This window comes from Xyrauchen texanus, chromosome 6 (assembly GCF_025860055.1).
Source record: "Xyrauchen texanus isolate HMW12.3.18 chromosome 6, RBS_HiC_50CHRs, whole genome shotgun sequence".
NCBI lineage: Eukaryota > Metazoa > Chordata > Actinopteri > Cypriniformes > Catostomidae > Xyrauchen > Xyrauchen texanus.
In genome coordinates this window covers 49,569,918-49,594,340 of record NC_068281.1, presented here as the reverse complement: position 1 = coordinate 49,594,340, position 24,423 = coordinate 49,569,918, and the positions used below count along the sequence as shown (strand labels likewise).

The 24,423-nt window shown below is 41.1% G+C and overlaps 1 protein-coding gene across 1 annotated transcript in view; it reads left to right on the top strand.

Moving 5' to 3' along the window:
* Positions 1-24,423, top strand: part of LOC127644621 (adenylate cyclase type 1-like) — a 180,396-nt gene that overhangs the window by 78,277 nt on the left and 77,696 nt on the right. The gene's annotated exons all lie outside the window — the stretch shown is intronic.

The following is a 24,423-nucleotide window of genomic DNA, read 5'->3' as shown; positions in this document are numbered from 1 at the left end:
ATCCTATTTAAACTTATTATTAAGTTGGCTTGTGAAAGCCAAATCGTATTTTTAAACTTATTATTATTAAGTTGGCTTGTGAGAGCCAACTTACTGAAATCCTATTTAAACTTATTAAGTTGGCTTGTGAGAGCCAACTTACTGAAATCCTATTTAAACTTATTATTAAGTTGGCTTGTGAGAGCCAACTTACTGAAATTCTATTTAAACTTATTATTAGTGGTGCTTGCAAAGCATCACTATTGTAATCTCACATACTTATTATTTTTATTTTTATTTTTTTATTTTTATATCTCTTAACAAAACTTCGGCACCTAACTCGTCCCGCACCGTTTGCCGTAGACCCACGAATGAGGTGTCAAATCGAGCGGCCTATTGAGGACACGTGTGCTATGACTTTTATAAGCGATCGGAGTACGGTATTTGCCCCAGGGGCAAAAAAGCGGCCGAAAAATCACATAGACTTAACATTGAGACAAACTTTGACGCGTCACAGCTCCAAGCGAGGATTTCAGTAGAAACGTGTGATTTGCCACATTTGAAGAGGCTGGCAGGCTCTGTAAGAGCATACCTCAATATGGGGTAAAAGTTGCACCCCTGGGGGCAGGAGCTGCCCAAAAATGCCCCAATTGACTTATAATGGTGTAGGACGGCCCATGAAATGAAAAGGCATAGGGATTTGTATTGAACATAGCTCTGGATCACAGTGTCATAGAGACGAGGGGGTGGGCTCATTTTACTCAGACGACCAATCAGTCTCTCAGGATCATTGTGAAGCTATCAAGCCACGCCCTAGCAACCATTAAGAGCACCTTAGCAACAAGTCCCATAGACTTCTATTGAAACATATCAAAGGGATATCTCCGGATAGAAGTGTCATAGAAACACAAGGGTGGTCTCGTTTGACTCGGGACAGCAAACAGCCAATCATGCATCAAATCAACACTTCCTAGCCCCTCCCTAGCAACCATTGTCGAGCACCTTAACAACCAAAATCCATAGAGGGATATCTTCCATTCTGAATGTCACAGAGGCATGGGAGTTGGTTTATATCATTCATACTGACAAGCAGCCTTTGGAGATTCATGATTGGCAGCTGCCAAGCCACTCCCTAGCAACTAAACAGAGTACCCTAGCAACCGTTTAGCAGTAACTATATCTCTGCACCAGAAAATCAGAGAGACTTCTGGGTTGATTTATTTCAATCAGGATGGCAAGGACACTTGATTAGTATCACTATGGTAACTGCCTAGCAACCAGATGGGGTTACCCTAGCAACCGAGTAACAAATCACATATCTCTGCATCAGAAAAACGTAGAGACTTCCGGGTTGACTTATTTCAATCAGGATGGAAAGGAGACTTCATTAGTATCACTATGGTAACTGCCTAGCAACCAGATGGGCTTACCCTAGCAACCGAGTAACAAATCACATATCTCTGCATCACAAAAACATACAGACTTCGGTTTGACTTATTTCAATCAGGATGGCAAGGACACTTGATTAGTATCACTATGGTAACTGCCTAGCAACCACATGGGGTTACCCTAGCAACCTACTAACAAATCACATATTTCTGCACCAGAACATTACACAGACTTCTGGGTTGATTTATTTATGACCACAATTTCTGTTCTTTTCAAGCAGGCTATTTGACGAGTTTTGCCACGGCAAGCACCACTCACATTTTCTTCAGGAAATGTACCTATCTAGTTATTATTAGTGGTGCTTGCAAAGCATCACTATTGTAATCTCACATACTTATTAGTGGTGCTTGCAAAGCATCACTATTGTAATCTCACATACTTATTAGTGGTGCTTGCAAAGCATCACTATTGTAATCTCACATACTTATTAGTGGTGCTTGCAAAGCATCACTATTGTAATCTCACATACTTATTATTTTTATTTTTATTAGTGGTGCTTGCAAAGCATCACTATTGTAATCTCACATACTTATTATACTTTTTATTTTTATTTTATTATATCTCTTAACAAAACTCGCACCTAACTCGTCCCGACCGTTTGGTAGACCCACGAATGAGGTATCAAATCGAACGGCCTATTGAGGACACGTGTGCTATGACTTTTATAAGCGATCGGGGGTACGGTATTTGCCCCAGGGGCAAAAAAGCGGCCGAAAAATCCCATAGACTTAACATTGAGACAAACTTTGACGCGTCACAGCTCCAAGCGAGGATTTCGTAGAAACGTGTGATTTGCCACATTTGAAGAGGCTGGCAGGCTCTGTAAGAGCATACCTCAATATGGGGTAAAAGTTGCACCCCTGGGGGCAGGAGCTGCCCAAAAATGCCCCAATTGACTTATAATGGTGTAGGACGGCCCATGAAATGAAAAGGCATAGGGATTTGTATTGAACATAGCTCTGGATCACAGTGTCATAGAGACGAGGGGTGGGCTCATTTTACTCAGACAACCAATCAGTCTCTCTGGATCATTGTGAAGCTATCAAGCCACGCCCTAGCAACCATTAAGAGCACCTTAGCAACAAGTCCCATAGACTTCTATTGAAAAAGATCAAAGGGATATCTCCGGATAGAAGTGTCATAGAAACACAAGGGTGGTCTCGTTTGACTCGGGACAGCAAACAGCCAATCATGCATCACTTCAACACTTCCTAGCCCCTCCCTAGCAACCATTGTCGAGCACCTTAACAACCAAAATCCATAGAGGGATATCTTCCATTCTGAATGTCACAGAGGCATGGGAGTTGGTTTATATCATTCATACTGACAAGCAGCCTTTGGAGATTCATGATTGGCAGCTGCCAAGCCACTCCCTAGCAACTACACAGAGTACCCTAGCAACCGTTTAGCAGTAACTATATCTCTGCACCAGAAAATCAGAGAGACTTCTGGGTTGATTTATTTCAATCAGGATGGCAAGGAGACTTGATAAGTATCACTATGTTAACTGCCTAGCAACCAGATGGGGTTACCCTAGCAACCGAGTAACAAATCACATATCTCTGCATCAGAAAAGCGTAGAGACTTCGGGTTGACTTATTTCAATCAGGATGGCAAGGACACTTCATTAGTATCACTATGGTAACTGCCTAGCAACCAGATGGGCTTACCCTAGCAACCGAGTAACAAATCACATATCTCTGCATCACAAAAACATAGAGACTTCCGGGTTGACTTATTTCAATCAGGATGGCAAGGAGACTTCATTAGTATCACTATGGTAACTGCCTAGCAACCAGATGGGCTTACCCTAGCAACCGAGTAACAAATCACATATCTCTGCATCAGAAAAGCGTAGAGACTTCCGGGTTGACTTATTTCAATAAGGATGGCAAGGACACTTGATTAGTATCACTATGGTATCTGCCTAGCAACCAGATGGGGTTACCCTAGCAACCGAGTAACAAATCACATATCTCTGCATCACAAAAACATAGAGACTTCCGGGTTGATTTATTTTAATCAGGATGGCCAGGAGACTTGATTAGTATCACTATGGTAACTGCCTAGCAACCAGATGGAGTTACCCTAGCAACCGAGCAACATATCACATATCTCTGCACCAGAACACACTACAGACTTCCGGGTTGACTTATTTCACTCAGGATGGAAAGGAGCCATGTATTGTATTACCTTGGTAACTGCATAGCAACCACACGGGCTTACCCTAGCAACCGAGTAACAAATCACATATTTCTGCACCAGAACATCGTACACATTTCTGGGTTGGTTTATTTATGACCATAATTTTTGTTATTTTCAAGTTACAACATGCTGTTTGACGAGTTTTGCCACGGCAAGCACCACTCACATTTTCTTCAGGAAATGTACCCATCTAGTTTTTATTTTTATTTTTATTTTTATATCTCTTAACAAAACTTCGGCACCTAACTCGTCCCGCACCGTTTGGCGTAGACCCACGAATGAGGTGTCAAATCGAACGGCCTATTGAGGACACGTGTGCTATGACTTTTATAAGTGATCGAGGTACGGTATTTGCCCCAGGGGCAAAAAAGCGGCCGAAAAATCACATAGACTTAACATTGAGACAAACTTTGACGCGTCACAGCTCCAAGCGAGGATTTCGTAGAAACGTGTGATTTGCCACATTTGAAGAGGCTGGCAGGCTCTGTAAGAGCATACCTCAATATGGGGTAAAAGTTGCACCCCTGGGGGGCAGGAGCTGCCCAAAAATGCCCCAATTGACTTATAATGGTGTAGGACGGCCCATGAAATGAAAAGGCATAGGGATTTGTATTGAACATAGCTCTGGATCACAGTGTCATAGAGACGAGGGGGTGGGCTCATTTTACTCAGACGACCAATCAGTCTCTCAGGATCATTGTGAAGCTATCAAGCCACGCCCTAGCAACCATTAAGAGCACCTTAGCAACAAGTCCCATAGACTTCTATTGAAACATATCAAAGGGATATCTCCGGATAGAAGTGTCATAGAAACACAAGGGTGGTCTCGTTTGACTCGGGACAGCAAACAGCCAATCATGCATCAAATCAACACTTCCTAGCCCCTCCCTAGCAACCATTGTCGAGCACCTTAACAACCAAAATCCATAGAGGGATATCTTCCATTCTGAATGTCACAGAGGCATGGGAGTTGGTTTATATCATTCATACTGACAAGCAGCCTTTGGAGATTCATGATTGGCAGCTGCCAAGCCACTCCCTAGCAACTAAACAGAGTACCCTAGCAACCGTTTAGCAGTAACTATATCTCTGCACCAGAAAATCAGAGAGACTTCTGGGTTGATTTATTTCAATCAGGATGGCAAGGAGACTTGATTAGTATCACTATGGTAACTGCCTAGCAACCAGATGGGGTTACCCTAGCAACCGAGTAACAAATCACATATCTCTGCATCAGAAAAACGTAGAGACTTCCGGGTTGACTTATTTCAATCAGGATGGAAAGGACACTTCATTAGTATCACTATGGTAACTGCCTAGCAACCAGATGGGCTTACCCTAGCAACCGAGTAACAAATCACATATCTCTGCATCACAAAAACATAGAGACTTCCGGGTTGACTTATTTCAATCAGGCTGGCAAGGACACTTGATTAGTATCACTATGGTAACTGCCTAGCAACCAGATGGGGTTACCCTAGCAACCGAGTAACAAATCACATATCTCTGCACCACAAAATAGTACAGACCTCTGGGTTGATTTATTTCATTCAGGATGGCAAGGACACTTTATTACTATCACTATGGTAACTGCCTAGCAACCAGATGGGGTTACCCTAGCAACCAAGTAACAAATCACATATCTCTGCACCAGAAAATATCACAGACCTCTGGGTTGATTTATTTCACTCAGGATGGCAAGGACACTTGATTACTATCACTATGGTAACTGCCTAGCAACCAGATGGGGTTACCCTAGCAACCGAGTAACAAATCACATATCTCTGCACTAGAAAACAGTAGAGACTTCCGGGTTGACTTATTTTACTCAGGATGGCAAGGAGACTTCATTAGTATCACTATGGTAACTGCCTAGCAACCATATGGGGTTACCCTAGCAACCAAGTAACAAATCACATATCTCTGCATCAGAAAAACGTAGATACTTCTGGGTTGGTTTATTTCAATCAGGATGGCAAAGACACTTGATTATGATCACTATGGTAACTGCCTAGCAACAAGGAGGGGTTACCCTAGCAACCGAGTAACAAATCACATATCTCTGCACCAGAAAATTGAAGAGAATTCTGGGTTGATTTATTTTAATCAGGATGGCCAGGAGACTTGATTAGTATCACTATGGTAACTGCCTAGAAACCAGATGGGGTTAACCTAGCAACCGAGTAACAAATCACATATCTTTCCACCAGAAATTTGTAGAGATTTCCGGGTTGACTTATTTCACTCAGGATGGCAAGGAGACTTCATTACTATCACTATGGTAACTGCCTAGCAACCATATGGGGTTACCCTAGCAACCAAGTAACAAATCACATATCTCTGCATCAGAAAAACGTACAGACTTCTGGGTTGGTTTATTTCACTCAGGATGGCAAGGAGACCTGATTACTATCACTATGGTAACTGCCTAGCAACCAGATGGGGTTACCCTAGCAACCGAGTAACAAATCACATATCTCTGCACCAGAAAACACTACAGACTTCCGGGTTGACTTATTTCACTCAGGATGGAAAGGAGCCATGTGTTGTATTACCTTGGTAACTGCATAGCAACCACTTGGGCTTACCCTAGCAACCGAGTAACAAATCACATATTTCTGCACCAGAAAATCGTACAGACTTCTGGTTTCATTTATTTATGACCATAATTTTTGTTCTTTTCAAGTTATAGCATGCTGTTTGACGAGTTTTGCCACGACAAGCACCACTCACATTTTCTTCAGGAAATGTACCTATCTAGTTTTTATTAGTGGTGCTTGCAAAGCATCACTATTGTAATCTCACATACTTATTATTATACTTTTTATTTTTATTTTTATTTTTATTTTTATATCTCTTAACAAAACTTCGGCACCTAACTCGTCCCGCACCGTTTGGCGTAGACCCACGAATGAGGTGTCAAATCGAACGGCCTATTGAGGACACATGTGCTATGACTTTTATAAGCGATCGGAGTACGGTATTTGCCCCAGGGGCAAAAAAGCGGCCGAAAAATCCCATAGACTTAACATTGAGACAAACTTTGACGCGTCACAGCTCCAAGCGAGGATTTCAGTAGAAACGTGTGATTTGCCACATTTGAAGAGGCTGGCAGGCTCTGTAAGAGCATACCTCAATATGGGGTAAAAGTTGCACCCCTGGGGGGCAGGAGCTGCCCAAAAATGCCCCAATTGACTTATAATGGTGTAGGACGGCCCATGAAATGAAAAGGCATAGGGATTTGTATTGAACATAGCTCTGGATCACAGTGTCATAGAGACGAGGGGGTGGGCTCATTTTACTCAGACAACCAATCAGTCTCTCTGGATCATTGTGAAGCTATCAAGCCACGCCCTAGCAACCATTAAGAGCACCTTAGCAACAAGTCCCATCGACTTCTATTGAAAAAGATCAAAGGGATATCTCCGGATAGAAGTGTCATAGAAACACAAGGGTGGTCTCGTTTGACTCGGGACAGCAAACAGCCAATCATGCATCACTTCAACACTTCCTAGCCCCTCCCTAGCAACCATTGTCGAGCACCTTAACAACCAAAATCCATAGAGGGATATCTTCCATTCTGAATGTCACAGAGGCATGGGAGTTGGTTTATATCATTCATACTGACAAGCAGCCTTTGGAGATTCATGATTGGCAGCTGCCAAGCCACTCCCTAGCAACTACACAGAGTACCCTAGCAACCGTTTAGCAGTAACTATATCTCTGCACCAGAAAATCAGAGAGACTTCTGGGTTGATTTATTTCAATCAGGATGGCAAGGAGACTTGATAAGTATCACTATGTTAACTGCCTAGCAACCAGATGGGGTTACCCTAGCAACCGAGTAACAAATCACATATCTCTGCATCAGAAAAACGTAGAGACTTCCGGGTTGACTTATTTCAATCAGGATGGCAAGGACACTTCATTAGTATCACTATGGTAACTGCCTAGCAACCAGATGGGCTTACCCTAGCAACCGAGTAACAAATCACATATCTCTGCATCACAAAAACATAGAGACTTCCGGGTTGACTTATTTCAATCAGGATGGCAAGGACACTTGATAAGTATCACTATGTTAACTTCCTAGCAACCAGATGGGGTTACCCTAGCAACCGAGTAACAAATCACATATCTCTGCATCAGAAAAACGTAGAGACTTCCGGGTTGACTTATTTCAATCAGGATGGCAAGGACACTTCATTAGTATCACTATGGTAACTGCCTAGCAACCACATGAGCTTACCCTAGCAACCGAGTAACAAATCACATATCTCTGCATCAGAAAAACGTACAGACTTCCGGGTTGACTTATTTCAATCAGGATGGCAAGGACACTTGATTAGTATCACTATGATTACTGCCTAGCAACCAGATGGGGTTACCCTAGCAACCGAGTAACAAATCACATATCTCTGCACCAGAAAATAGTACTGACTTCCGGGTTGATTTATTTCACTCAGGATGGCAAGGACACTTCATTACTATCACTATGGTAACTGCCTAGCAACCAGATGGGGTTACCCTAGCAACCGAGAAACAAATCACATATCTCGGCACCAGAAAAGAGTACAGACTTCCAGGTTGATTTATTTCAACCAGGATGGCAAGGACACTTCATTAGTATCAATATGGTTACTGCCTAGCAACCACATGGGGTTACCCTAGCAACCGAGTAACAAATCACATATCTCTGCATCAGAAAACGTAGATACTTCTGGGTTGACTTATTTCAATCAGGATGGCAAGGACACTTGATTACTATCACTATGGTAACTGCCTAGCAACCAGATGGGGTTACCCTAGCAACCGAGTAACAAATCACATATCTCTGCACCACAAAATAGTACTGACTTCCGGGTTGATTTATTTCACTCAGGATCGCAAGGACACTTGATTACTATCACTATGGTAACTGCCTAGCAACCAGATGGGGTTACCCTAGCAACCGAGAAACAAATCACATATCTCGGCACCAGAAAAGAGTACAGACTTCCGGGTTGATTTATTTCACTCAGGATCGCAAGGACACTTGATTACTATCACTATGGTAACTGCCTAGCAACCAGATGGGGTTACCCTAGCAACCGAGAAACAAATCACATATCTCGGCACCAGAAAAGAGTACAGACTTCCGGGTTGATTTATTTCAACCAGGATGGCAAGGACACTTCATTAGTATCAATATGGTAACTGCCTAGCAACCAGATGGGGTTACCCTAGCAACCGAGTAACAAATCACATATCTCTGCACCAGAAAACACTACAGACTTCCGGGTTGACTTATTTCACTCAGGATGGAAAGGAGCCATGTATTGTATTACCTTGGTAACTGCATAGCAACCACATGGGCTTACCCTAGCAACCGAGTAAAAAATCACATATTTCTGCACCAGAAAATCGTACAGACTTCTGGGCTGATTTATTTATGACCATAATTTTTTTCTTTTCCAGTTACAACATGCTGTTTGACGAGTTTTGCCACGGCAAGCACCACTCACATTTTCTTCAGGAAATGTACCTATCTAGTTATTTTTATTTTTCTTATTTTTTATATCTCTTAACAAAACTTCGGCACCTAACTCGTCCCACACCGTTTGGCGTAGACCCACGAATGAGGTGTCAAATCGAACGGCCTATTGAGGACACGTGTGCTATGACTTTTATAAGCGATCGGGGTACGGTATTTGCCCCAGGGGCAAAAAAGCAGCCGAAAAATCCCATAGACTTAACATTGAGACAAACTTTGACGCGTCACAGCTCCAAGCGAGGATTTCGTAGAAACGTGTGATTTGCCACATTTGAAGAGGCTGGCAGGCTCTGTAAGAGCATACCTCAATATGGGGTAAAAGCTGCACCCCTGGGGGCAGGAGCTGCCCAAAAATGCCCCAATTGACTTATAATGGTGTAGGACGGCCCCTGAAATGAAAAGGCATAGGGATTTGTATTGAACATAGCTCTGGATCACAGTGTCATAGAGACGAGGGGTGGGCTCATTTTACTCAGACGACCAATCAGTCTCTCAGGATCATTGTGAAGCTATCAAGCCACGCCCTAGCAACCATTAAGAGCACCTTAGCAACAAGTCCCATAGACTTCTATTGAAACAGATCAAAGGGATATCTCCGGATAGAAGTGTCATAGAAACACAAGGGTGGTCTCGTTTGACTCGGGACAGCAAACAGCCAATCATGCATCAAATCAACACTTCCTAGCCCCTCCCTAGCAACCATTGTCGAGCACCTTAACAACCAAAATCCATAGAGGGATATCTTCCATTCTGAATGTCACAGAGGCATGGGAGTTGGTTTATATCATTCATACTGACAAGCAGCCTTTGGAGATTCATGATTGGCAGCTGCCAAGCCACTCCCTAGCAACTAAACAGAGTACCCTAGCAACCGTTTAGCAGTAACTATATCTCTGCACCAGAAAATCAGAGAGACTTCTGGGTTGATTTATTTCAATCAGGATGGCAAGGACACTTGATTAGTATCACTATGGTAACTGCCTAGCAACCAGATGGGGTTACCCTAGCAACCGAGTAACAAATCACATATCTCTGCATCAGAAAAACGTAGAGACTTCCGGGTTGACTTATTTCAATCAGGATGGCAAGGACACTTCATTAGTATCACTATGGTAACTGCCTAGCAACCAGATGGGCTTACCCTAGCAACCGAGTAACAAATCACATATCTCTGCATCACAAAAACATACAGACTTCCGGTTTGACTTATTTCAATCAGGATGGCAAGGACACTTGATTAGTATCACTATGGTAACTGCCTAGCAACCACATGGGGTTACCCTAGCAACCTACTAACAAATCACATATTTCTGCACCAGAACATTATACAGACTTCTGGGTTGATTTATTTATGACCACAATTTCTGTTCTTTTCAAGCAGGCTATTTGACGAGTTTTGCCACGGCAAGCACCACTCACATTTTCTTCAGGAAATGTACCTATCTAGTTAGTGGTGCTTGCAAAGCATCACTATTGTAATCTCACATACTTATTATTTTTATTTTATTTTATTTTATATCTCTTAACAAAACTTCGGCACCTAACTCGTCCCGCACCGTTTGGCGTAGACCCACGAATGAGGTGTCAAATCGAACGGCCTATTGAGGACACGTGTGCTATGACTTTTATAAGCGATCGAGGTACGGTATTTGCCCCAGGGGCAAAAAGCGGCCGAAAAATCCCATAGACTTAACATTGAGACAAACTTTGACGCGTCACAGCTCCAAGCGAGGATTTCGTAGAAACGTGTGATTTGCCACATTTGAAGAGGCTGGCAGGCTCTGTAAGAGCATACCTCAATATGGGGTAAAAGTTGCACCCCTGGGGGCAGGAGCTGCCCAAAAATGCCCCAATTGACTTATAATGGTGTAGGACGGCCCATGAAATGAAAAGGCATAGGGATTTGTATTGAACATAGCTCTGGATCACAGTGTCATAGAAACACAAGGGTGGTCTCGTTTGACTCAGGACAGCAAACAGCCAATCATGCATCAAATCAACACTTCCTAGCACCTCCCTAGCAACCATTGTCAAGCACCTTAACAACCAAAATCCATAGAGGGATATCTTCCATTCTGAATGTCACAGAGGCATGGGAGTTGGTTTATATCATTCATACTGACAAGCAGCCTTTGGAGATTCATGATTGGCAGCTGCCAAGCCACTCCCTAGCAACTACACAGAGTACCCTAGCAACCGTTTAGCAGTAACTATATCTCTGCACCAGAAAATCAGAGAGACTTCTGGGTTGATTTATTTCAATCAGGATGGCAAGGACACTTGATTAGTATCACTATGGTAACTGCCTAGCAACCAGATGGGGTTACCCTAGCAACCGAGTAACAAATCACATATCTCTGCATCAGAAAAACGTAGAGACTTCCGGGTTGACTTATTTCAATCAGGATGGAAAGGAGACTTCATTAGTATCACTATGGTAACTGCCTAGCAACCAGATGGGCTTACCCTAGCAACCGAGTAACAAATCACATATCTCTGCATCACAAAAACATAGAGACTTCCGGGTTGACTTATTTCAATCAGGATGGCAAGGACACTTGATTAGTATCACTATGGTAACTGCCTAGCAACCACATGGGGTTACCCTAGCAACCGAGTAACAAATCACATATCTCTGCACCAGAAAACAGTACAGACTTTTGGGTTGACTTATTTCACTCAGGATGGAAAGGAGCCATGTATTGTATTACCTTGCTAACTGCATAGCAACCACATGGGCTTACCCTAGCAACCTAGTAACAAATCACATATTTCTGCACCAGAAAATTATACAGACTTCTGGGTTGATTTATTTATGACCACAATTTCTGTTCTTTTCAAGCAGGCTATTTGACGAGTTTTGCCACGGCAAGCACCACTCACATTTTCTTCAGGAAATGTACCTATCTAGTTATTTTTATTTTTCTTATTTTTATATCTCTTAACAAAACTTCGGCACCTAACTCGTCCCGCACCGTTTGGCGTAGACCCACGAATGAGGTGTCAAATCGAACGGCCTATTGAGGACACGTGTGCTATGACTTTTATAAGCGATCGGGGTACGGTACTTGCCCCAGGGGCAAAAAAGCAGCCGAAAAATCCCATAGACTTAACATTGAGACAAACTTTGACGCGTCACAGCTCCAAGCGAGGATTTCGTAGAAACGTGTGATTTGCCACATTTGAAGAGGCTGGCAGGCTCTGTAAGAGCATACCTCAATATGGGGTAAAAGCTGCACCCCTGGGGGCAGGAGCTGCCCAAAAATGCCCCAATTGACTTATAATGGTGTAGGACGGCCCCTGAAATGAAAAGGCATAGGGATTTGTATTGAACATAGCTCTGGATCACAGTGTCATAGAGACGAGGGGTGGGCTCATTTTACTCAGACGACCAATCAGTCTCTCAGGATCATTGTGAAGCTATCAAGCCACGCCCTAGCAACCATTAAGAGCACCTTAGCAACAAGTCCCATAGACTTCTATTGAAACAGATCAAAGGGATATCTCCGGATAGAAGTGTCATAGAAACACAAGGGTGGTCTCGTTTTACTCGGGACAGCAAACAGCCAATCATGCATCAAATCAACACTTCCTAGCCCCTCCCTAGCAACCATTGTCGAGCACCTTAACAACCAAAATCCATAGAGGGATATCTTCCATTCTGAATGTCACAGAGGCATGGGAGTTGGTTTATATCATTCATACTGACAAGCAGCCTTTGGAGATTCATGATTGGCAGCTGCCAAGCCACTCCCTAGCAACTAAACAGAGTACCCTAGCAACCGTTTAGCAGTAACTATATCTCTGCACCAGAAAATCAGAGAGACTTCTGGGTTGATTTATTTCAATCAGGATGGCAAGGACACTTGATTAGTATCACTATGGTAACTGCCTAGCAACCAGATGGGGTTACCCTAGCAACCGAGTAACAAATCACATATCTCTGCATCAGAAAAACGTAGAGACTTCCGGGTTGACTTATTTCAATCAGGATGGAAAGGAGACTTCATTAGTATCACTATGGTAACTGCCTAGCAACCAGATGGGCTTACCCTAGCAACCGAGTAACAAATCACATATCTCTGCATCACAAAAACATACAGACTTCCGGTTTGACTTATTTCAATCAGGATGGCAAGGACACTTGATTAGTATCACTATGGTAACTGCCTAGCAACCACATGGGGTTACCCTAGCAACCTACTAACAAATCACATATTTCTGCACCAGAACATTATACAGACTTCTGGGTTGATTTATTTATGACCACAATTTCTGTTCTTTTCAAGCAGGCTATTTGACGAGTTTTGCCACGGCAAGCACCACTCACATTTTCTTCAGGAAATGTACCTATCTAGTTATTATTATTATTCTTCTGAGACTAAAATTATCAAGACTAACTCCTCCTAGAGCTTTTAAGCTACATGCAGCAAACTCGGCACAGACCTTCAGACTAATCCCGAATAGTGTGCTATATCTTTTCTAACTGATCGGACTTACGGTTTTCCCACAGCGGATGATCAAAAACTGGAAAAATCCCATTGACTTAACATTGCGGAATGTTCAGAAATTTAAATCCAAACTGACATTTTCACACACACAGACAAAAAGGGCCTGTCAGCCCTGCATCTCTCCCTCTCTCTCTCCCTCAGAGGATTTCTTTTATCAAGCAGCCAAAAAGTAATGACCTAAAATCTTTATAGCCACACGCTAAAACATGCTACAAACGTGCTAGCATCATGCTAAAATCGCCTAGCGAAGTGCTAAAACATGCTAAAAACATGCTAGCATCATGCTAATACATGCTAGCATCGCCTAGCGAAGTGCTAAAAAATGCTAAAATCGTGCTAGCATCATGCTAACACATGCTAGCATCACCTAACGAAGTGCTAGAACATGCTAAAAACGTGCTAGCATCATGCTAACACATGTTAGCATCACCTAGCGAAGTGCTAAAAAATGCTAAAAACGGGCTAGCATCATGCTAACACATGCTAGCATCGCCTAGCGAATTGCTAAATCATGCTAAAAACGTGCTAGCATCATGCTAACACATGCTAGCATAGCCTAGCGAAGTGCTAAATCATGCTAAAAACGTGCTAACACATGCTAGCATCACCTAGCGAAGTGCTAAAACATGCTAAAAATGTGCTAGCATCATGCTAACACATGCTAGCATCGCCTAGCGAAGTGCTAAAAATGCTAAAAATGTGCTAAGCATCATGCTAACATATGCTAAGCATCGCCTAGCGAAGTGCTAAAAATGCTAAAAACATGCTAAGCATCATGTTAACACATGCTAAGCATTGCCTAGCGAGTCGCTAAAACATGCTAAAACGTGCTAAGCATTGCCTAGCGAAGCGTTAAAACATGCTAAAAACGCATGTTAGCATCACCTAGCGAAGTGCTAAAAATGCTAAAACGTGCTAAGCATCATGCTAACACATGCTAGTATCGCCTAGCCGAAGTGCTAATAAATGCTAAAAACGTGCTACCATCATGCTAACACATGCTAGCATCGCCTATTGAAGTGATAAAACATGCTAAAAATGTGCTAGCATCATGCTAACACATGCTAGCACATTTAGCGAAGTGCTAAAAAATGCTAAAAACGTGCTAGCATCACCTAGCGAAGTGTTAAAACATGCTAAAAACGTGCTAGCATCATGCTAACACATGCTAGCATCGCCTAGCGAAGTGCTAAAACATGCTAAAAATGTGCTAGCATCATGCTAACACATGCTAGCATCGCCTAGCGAAGTGCTAAAACATGCTAAAAACGTGCTAGCATCATGCTAACACATGCTAGCATTGCCTATCGAAGTGTTGAAACATGCTAAAAAAGTGCTAGCATCATGCTAAACATGCTAGCATCTATCTGTCTGTCTATCTATCTATCTGAGGGTCAATATCTATCTATCTATCTGAGGGTCAATCACTATCTCTCTCTCTCTCTCTATCTATATATCTATCTGAGGGTAAATATCTATCTATCTATCTGAGTGTCTATCTCTCTATGTATCTATCTAACTATCTAGGAACTAAGTTATACTTTAAACTACAAACTACTTTAAACTTCAAACTACTTTAAACTATAAACTACTTTAAACTACTTTAAACTTATTCAAACTTTCTGGTCCAAACTTTCACAAGCCAACTTAAAGTTTGTCTCGACGAACTTTTTTTCTAGTTATTATTATTATTCTGAGACTAAAATTACCAAGACTAACTCCTCCTAGAGCTTTTAAGCTACAGGCACCAAACTCGGCACAGACCTTCAGACTAATCCCGATTAGTGTGCTATATCTTTTCTAACTGATCGGACTTACGGTTTTCCTAAAAATGATGATCAAACTCGGAAAAACTCCCATTGACTTAACATTGCGGAATGTTCAGAAATTCAAATTCCAACTGACATTTTCACACACACAGACAAAAAGGGCCTGTCAGCCCTGCATCTCTCCTCTCTCTCTCCCTCAGAGGATTTCTTTTATCAAGCAGCCAAAAAGTAATGACCTAAAATCTTCCTAGCCACACGCTAAAACATGCTAAAAACGTGCTAGCATCTATCTGAGGGTCAATATCTATCTATCTATCTATCTATCTGAGGGTAAATATCTATCTCTCTCTCTATCTATCTATATCTATCTCTCTATATATCTAAGGGTAAATATCTATCTATTTATCTATCTATCTATCTATCTATCTAGCAACTAAGTTAAACTTTTTTAACACTACACTGTAGAACTGGCTCATTAGACTCATTCATTTGGGAATCAGACTACACTGGTCACACTGTATGTTTCACACTGTAGATTCAAAAGAACTGGCTCATTAGAGTCATTCATTTGGGAATCAGACTAAACTGGTCACACTGTATGTTTCACATTGTAGATTCAAAAGAACTGGCTCATTAGAGTCATTAATTTGGGAATCAGACTACACTGGTCACACTGTATGTTTCACACTGTAGATTCAAAAGAACTGGATCATTAGAGTCATTCATTTGGGAATCAGACTACACTGTTCACACTGTATGTTTCACACTGTAGAGTCAAAAGAACCGGCTCATTAGAGTCATTAATTTGGGAACACACAAAGACAAAAAGGGCCTGTCAGCCCTGCATCTCTCCCTCTCTCTCTCCCTCATTGCATAGGGATTTTGTATTGAACATAGCTCTGGATCACAGTGTCATAGAGACAAGGGGTCTCTCGGTCTCTCGGGATCATTGTGAAGCTATCAAGCCACGCCCTAGCAACAATTTAAAGCACCTTAGCAACAACTGCCATAGACTTCTAATGAAAGATATCAAAGGGATATCTCCGGATAGAAGTGTCATAGAAACACAAGGGTGGTCTCGTTTGACTCGGGGCAGCAAACAGCCAATCATGAATCACCTCAACACTTCCTAGCCCCTCCCTAGCAACCATTGTCGAGCACCTTAACAACCAAAATCCATAGAGGGATATCTTCCATTCTGAATGTCACAGAGGCATGGGAGTTGGTTTATATCATTCATACTGACAAGCAGCCTTTGGAGTTTCATGATTGGCAGCTGTCAAGCCACTCCCTAGCAACTAAACAGAGTACCCTAGCAACCGTTTAGCAATAACTATATCTCTGCACCAGAAAATCAGAGAGACTTCTGGGTTGATTTATTTCAATCAGGATGGCAAGGAGACTTGATAAGTATCACTATGGTAACTGCCTAGCAACCACATGGGGTTACCTTAGCAACCGAGTAACAAATCACATATCTCTGCATCAGAAAAACGTAGAGACTTCCGGATTGACTTATTTCAATCAGGATGGCAAGGACACTTCATTAGTATCACTATGGTAACTGCCTAGCAACCAGATGGGGTTACCCTAGCAACCAAGTAACAAATCACATATCTCTGCACCAGAAAATCATAGAGACTTCTGGGTTGACTTATTTCAATCAGGATGTCAAGGAGACTTGATAAGTATCACTATGGTAACTGCCTAGCAACCACATTGGGTTACCCTAGCAACCGAGTAACAAATCACATATCTCTGCACCAGAAAATCGTAGAGACTTCTGGGTTGGTTTATTTCAATCAGGATGTCAAGGACACTTGATAAGTATCACTATGGTGACTGCCTAGCAACCAGATGGGGTTACCCTAGCAACCGAGTAACAAATCACATATCTCTGCACCAGAAAATCGTAGAGACTTCTGGGTTGATTTATTTCAATCAGGATGGCAAGAAGACTTGATAAGTATCACTATGGTAACTGCCTAGCAACCATATGGGGTTACCCTAGCAACCGAGTAACAAATCACATATCTCTGCAACAGAACAACATAAAGACTTCTGGCTTTGTTCATGGGACTCAGGGTAGCAAGGATCAATCAATCAATCCATCCATCTATCTATCTATCTATCTATCTATCTATCTATCTATCTATCTATCTATCTATCTATCTATCTATCTGAGGGTCAATATCTATCTATCTATCTATCTATCTATCTATCTATCTATCTATCTATCTGTCTATCTGTCTGTCTGTTGTCTATCTATCTATCTGAGGGTCAATGTCTATCTATCTATCTATCTATCTATCTATCTATCTATCTATCTATCTATCTATCTATCTATCTGAGGGTAAATATCTATCTATCTCTATCTATCTGAGTGTCTGTCTGTCTGTCTATCTATCTATCTATCTATCTATCTATCTGAGGGTCAATATCTATCTATCTATCTATCTATCTATCTATCTATCTATCTGAGGGTAAATATCTATCTATCTATCTCTCTATCTATCTGAGTGTCTGTCTATCTATCTATCTATCTATCTATCTATCTATCTATCTATCTATCTATCTGTCTCTCTGTCTGTCTGTTGTCTATCTATCTATCTGAGGGTCAATGTCTATCTATCTATCTATCGATCTATCTATCTATCTGAGGGTAAATATCTATCTATCTATCTCTCTATCTATCTGAGTGTCTGTCTATCTATCTATCTAGCAACTAAGTTAAACTATAAACTACTTTAAACTACTTTAAACTACAAACTAATTTAAACTTCAAACTAATTTAAACTACAAACTAATTTAAACTATAAACTACTTTAAACTTTAAACTACTTTAAACTTCTTCAAACTTTCTGGTCCAAACTTTCACAAGCCAACTTAAAGTTTGTCTCGTAGTCTAGCAACTTACTTCTATTCTAGTTAAGTTGGCTTGTAAGAGCCAACTTACTGAAATCCTATTTAAACTTATTATTATTATTATTATTCTGTCAAAAATTTACAACTCTAACTCCTCCTAGAGCTTTAACTCCACATACTCCAAACTCGGCTCAGACACTCAAACTGTTCTGACTCGGTATGCAATATCTTTTCTAACTGATCGGACTTATGGTTTTCCTAAAAATGACGATCAAACTCGAAAAAACTCCCATTGACTTAACATTGCGGAATGTTCAGATTTTCAAACTCCTCAACTGCCAAAAATTCAAATCTAAATCCCTTGAAACCAGAGACTAAATCAAACTGCCATTCTATATACTATATGAGCCATTGAGACTCATTTAAACTAATAAACTCATCTATCTATGACACTTATCTATCTATCTATCTATCTATCTATCTATCTATCTATCTATCTATCTATCTATCTATCTATCATCTATCTATCTATCTATCTATCTATCTATCTACTTTAAACTAAATTCAAACTTCAAACTAATTTAAACTTCAAACTAATTTTGTTAAAATCCTCTTGTTTCTAAACTCAAACTTGTACACTAATAAACTCATAAATTCATACACTTATGAACTCTTAAACTCAAATGAACAAACTTATAAACTCTAAACTCACACACTGAGTGTGTAAGTTAGTGTGTGTGTGTGTGTGAGCGTGTGTGAGCGAGTTAGTGAGCATGTATGTGTGTGTGAGTGTGTGAGCGAGTGTGTGAGCTAGTTAGTGTGTGTGTGTGTGAGTGAGTGTGTGAGCTAGTTAGTGTGTGTGTGTGTGTGTGTGTGTGTGTGTGTGTGTGTGTGTGTGTGTGTGTGTGTGACAGTTAGTGAGCATGTATGTGTGTGTGAGTGTGTAAGTGTGTGAGCGAGTTAGTGTGTGTGTGTGTGTGTGTGTTTATGTGCATTAGTGTGTGTGTGTGTGTGTGCACATAGCAACCACTCAGAACACCCTAGCAACTGACAAACAACCACCCAGAACACCCTAGCAACCACCCAAAATACCTTACAACACCCTAGCAATCACCCAGAACACCCTAGCAACCACCCAAAATACCTTAGAACACCCTAGCAACACCATAGCAACCACCCAAAATACTCATCTATGACACTTAAACTATTAAACTCATAATAATTTATTTTTAAATTAAAATTAAAGTAAAATAAAATTTACTTTACACTTCAAACTAATTTAAACTAATTTAAACTTTAAACTAATTTTAACTTCAAACTACTAAATGTACTTCATTTAAACATAAACTTTCATTAAACTCATGAATTGATACACTTACAAACTCTTAAATTAATAAACTCTGAACTTTTAGACTTATATTTAAACTTATAAACTCAAACTTATAAACTCGTGATACTTATAAACTCATGAATTCATACACTTATAAACTCTAAACTCAAAAACTCTATGAAAAAAACTCAGTGAAATGTATTCATTTAAACTAATAAACTCATCTATCTATGACACTTATCTATCTATCTATCTATCTATCTATCTATCTATCTATCTATCTATCTATCTATCTATCTATCTATCTACTTTAAACTAATTTAAACTATAAACTACTTTAAACTTCAAACTACTTTAAAATTCAAACTAATTTAAACTTTAGACTAATTTAAACTTTAAACTAATTTAAACTATAAACTAATTTAAACTTCAAACTACTTTAAACTTCAAACTTTCTGGTCCAAACTTTCACAAGCCAACTTAAAGTTTGTCTCGACAAACTTTTTCTAGTTATTATTATTAAGTTGGCTTGTGAGAGCCAACTTACTGAAATCCTATTTAAACTTATTATTATTAGTGGTGCTTGCAAAGCATCACTATTGTAATCTCACATACTTATTATTTTTATTAGTGGTGCTTGCAAAGCATCACTATTGTAATCTCACATACTTATTATTAGTGGTGCTTGCAAAGCATCACTATTGTAATCTCACATACTTATTATTTTTATTTTTATTAGTGGTGCTTGCAAAGCATCACTATTGTAATCTCACATACTTATTATTTTTATTTTTATTAGTGGTGCTTGCAAAGCATCACTATTGTAATCTCACATACTTATTATTAGTGGTGCTTGCAAAGCATCACTATTGTAATCTCACATACTTATTTTTTTATTATTTTTATTTTTCTTTTTTATTATTATTCTATCTCCGTACAAAACTTCGGCACCTAACTCGTCCCACACCGTTTGGCGTAGACCCACGAATGAGGTGTCAAATCGAACGGCCTATTGAGGACACGTGTGCTATGACTTTTATAAGCTGATCGGAGTACGGTAATTGCCCCAGGGGCAAAAAAGCGGCCGAAAAATCCCATAGACTTAACATTGCGACAAACTTTGACGCGTCACAGCTCCGAGCGAGGATTTCGCAGAAACGTGTGATTTGCCATATTTGAAGAGGCTGGCAGGCTCTGTAAGAGCATACCTCAAAATGGGGTAAAAGTTGCACCCCTGGGGGCAGGAGCTGCCCAAAAATGCCCCAATTGACTTACAATGGTGTAGGACGGCCCATGAAATGAAATGGCATTGGGATTTGTATTCAACATAGCTCTGGATCACAGTGTCATAGAGACAATGGGGTGGGCTCATTTTACTCAGACGACCAATCAGTATCTCAGGATCATTTTGAATCTATCAAGCCACGCCCTAGCAACAATTTAGAGCACCTTAGCAACAAGTCCCATAGACTTCTAATGAAAGACATCAAAGGGATATCTCCGGATAGAAGTGTCATAGAAACACAAGGGTGGTCTCGTTTCACTCGGGGCAGCAAACAGCCAATCATGAATCACCTCAACACTTCCTAGCCCCTCCCTAGCAACCATTGTCGAGCACCTTAGCAACCAAAATCCATAGAGGATATCTTCCATTCTGAATGTCACAGAGGCATGGGAGTTGGTTTATATCATTCATACTGACAAGCAGCCTTTGGAGATTAATGATTGGCAGCTGCCAAGCCACTCCCTAGCAACTAAACAGAGTACCCTAGCAACCATTTAGCAGTAACTATATCTCTGCACCAGAAAATCAGAGAAACTTCTGGGTTGATTTATTTCAATCAGGATGGCAAGGAGACTTCATTAGTATCACTAAGGTAACTGCCTAGCAACCAGATGGGGTTACCCTAGCAACCGAGTAACAAATCACATATCTCTGCATCAGAAAAACGTAGAGACTTCCGGGTTGACTTATTTCAATCAGGATGGCAAGGACACTTGATTACTATCACTATGATTACTGCCTAGCAACCAGATGGGGTTACCCTAGCAACCGAGTAACAAATCACATATCTCTGCACCAGAAAATAGTACTGACTTCCGGGTTGATTTATTTCACTCAGGATGGCAAGGACACTTGATTACTATCACTATGGTAACTGCCTAGCAACCAGATGGGGTTACCCTAGCAACCGAGAAACAAATCACATATCTCTGCACCAGAAAAGACGTACAGACTTCCAGGTTGATTTATTTCAACCAGGATGGCAAGGACACTTCATTAGTATCAATATGGTAACTGCCTAGCAACCACATGGGGTTACCCTAGCAACCGAGTAACAAATCACATATCTCTGCATCAGAAAAACGTAGAGACTTCCGGGTTGACTTATTTCAATCAGGATGGCAAGGACACTTGATTACTATCACTATGGTAACTGCCTAGCAACCAGATGGGGTTACCCTAGCAACCGAGTAACAAATCACATATCTCTGCACCAGAAAACAGTACTGACTTCCGGGTTGATTTATTTCACTCAGGATGGCAAGGACACTTGATTACTATCACTATGGTAACTGCCTAGCAACCAGATGGGGTTACCCTAGCAACCGAGAAACAAATCACATATCTCGGCACCAGAAAAGAGTACAGACTTCCGGGTTGATTTATTTCAACCAGGATGGCAAGGACACTTCATTAGTATCAATATGGTAACTGCCTAGCAACCAGATGGGGTTACCCTAGCAACCGAGTAACAAATCACATATCTCTGCACCAGAAAACAGTAGTGACTTCCGGGTTGACTTATTTCACTCAGGATGGCAAGGAGACTTCATTAGTATCACTATGGTAACTGCCTAGCAACCAGATGGGGTTACCCTAGCAACCGAGTAACAAATCACATATCTCTGCATCACAAAAACGTAGAGACTTCCGGGTTGACTTATTTCAATCAGGATGGCAAGGAGACTTCATTAGTATCACTATGGTAACTGCCTAGCAACCAGATGGGGTTACCCTAGCAACCGACTAGCAAATCACATATCTCTTAATCACAATAACGTAGAGAGTTCCGGGTTGACTTATTTCAATCAGGATGGCAAGGAGACTTCATAAGTATCACTATGGTAACTGCCTAGCAACCAGATGGGGTTACCCTAGCAACCGACTAACAAATAACATATCTCTGCATCACAAAAACGTAGAGACTTCCGGGTTGACTTATTTCACTCAGGATGGAAAGGAGCCATGTATTGTATTACCTTGGTAACTGCATAGCAACCACATGGGCTTACCCTAGCAACCGAGTAACAAATCACATATTTCTGCACCAGAAAATCATACAGACTTCTGGGTTGATTTATTCATGACCATAATTTTTGCTCTTTTCAAGTTACAACATGCTGTTTGACGAGTTTTGCCACGGCAAGCACCACTCACATTTTCTTCAGGAAATGTACCCCATCTAGTTTATACTTTTTATTTTTATTTTTATTATTTTATATCTCTTAACAAAACTTCGGCACCTAACTCGTCCCGCACCGTTTGGCGTAGACCCACGAATGAGGTGTCAAATCGAACGGCCTATTGAGGACACGTGTGCTATGACTTTTATAAGCGATCGGGGTACGGTATTTGCCCCAGGGGCAAAAAAGCGGCCGAAAAATCCCATAGACTTAACATTGAGACAAACTTTGACGCGTCACAGCTCCAAGCGAGGATTTCACAGAAACGTGTGATTTGCCACATTTGAAGAGGCTGGCAGGCTCTGTAAGAGCATACCTCAATATGGGGTAAAAGTTGCACCCCTGGGGGCAGGAGCTGCCCAAAAATGCCCCAATTGACTTATAATGGTGTAGGACGGCCCATGAAATGAAAAGGCATAGGGATTTGTATTGAACATAGCTCTGGATCACAGTGTCATAGAGACCAGGGGGTGGGCTCATTTTACTCAGACAACCAATCAGTCTCTCAGGATCATTGTGAAGCTATCAAGCCACGCCCTAGCAACCATTAAGAGCACCTTAGCAACAAGTCCCATAGACTTCTATTGAAACAGATCAAAGGGATATCTCCGGATAGAAGTGTCATAGAAACACAAGGGTGGTCTCGTTTGACTCGGGACAGCAAACAGCCAATCATGCATCACTTCAACACTTCCTAGCCCCTCCCTAGCAACCATTGTCGAGCACCTTAACAACCAAAATCCATAGAGGGATATCTTCCATTCTGAATGTCACAGAGGCATGGGAGTTGGTTTATATCATTCATACTGACAAGCAGCCTTTGGAGATTCATGATTGGCAGCTGCCAAGCCACTCCCTAGCAACTACACAGAGTACCCTAGCAACCGTTTAGCAGTAACTATATCTCTGCACCAGAAAATCAGAGAGACTTCTGGGTTGATTTATTTCAATCAGGATGGCAAGGAGACTTGATTAGTATCACTATGGTAACTGCCTAGCAACCAGATGGGGTTACCCTAGCAACCGAGTAACAAATCACATATCTCTGCATCAGAAAAACGTAGAGACTTCCGGGTTGACTTATTTCAATCAGGATGGCAAGGACACTTCATTAGTATCACTATGGTAACTGCCTAGCAACCAGATGGGCTTACCCTAGCAACCGAGTAACAAATCACATATCTCTGCATCACAAAAACATAGAGACTTCCGGGTTGACTTATTTCAATCAGGATGGCAAGGACACTTGATTAGTATCACTATGGTAACTGCCTAGCAACCAGATGGGGTTACCCTAGCAACCGAGTAACAAAT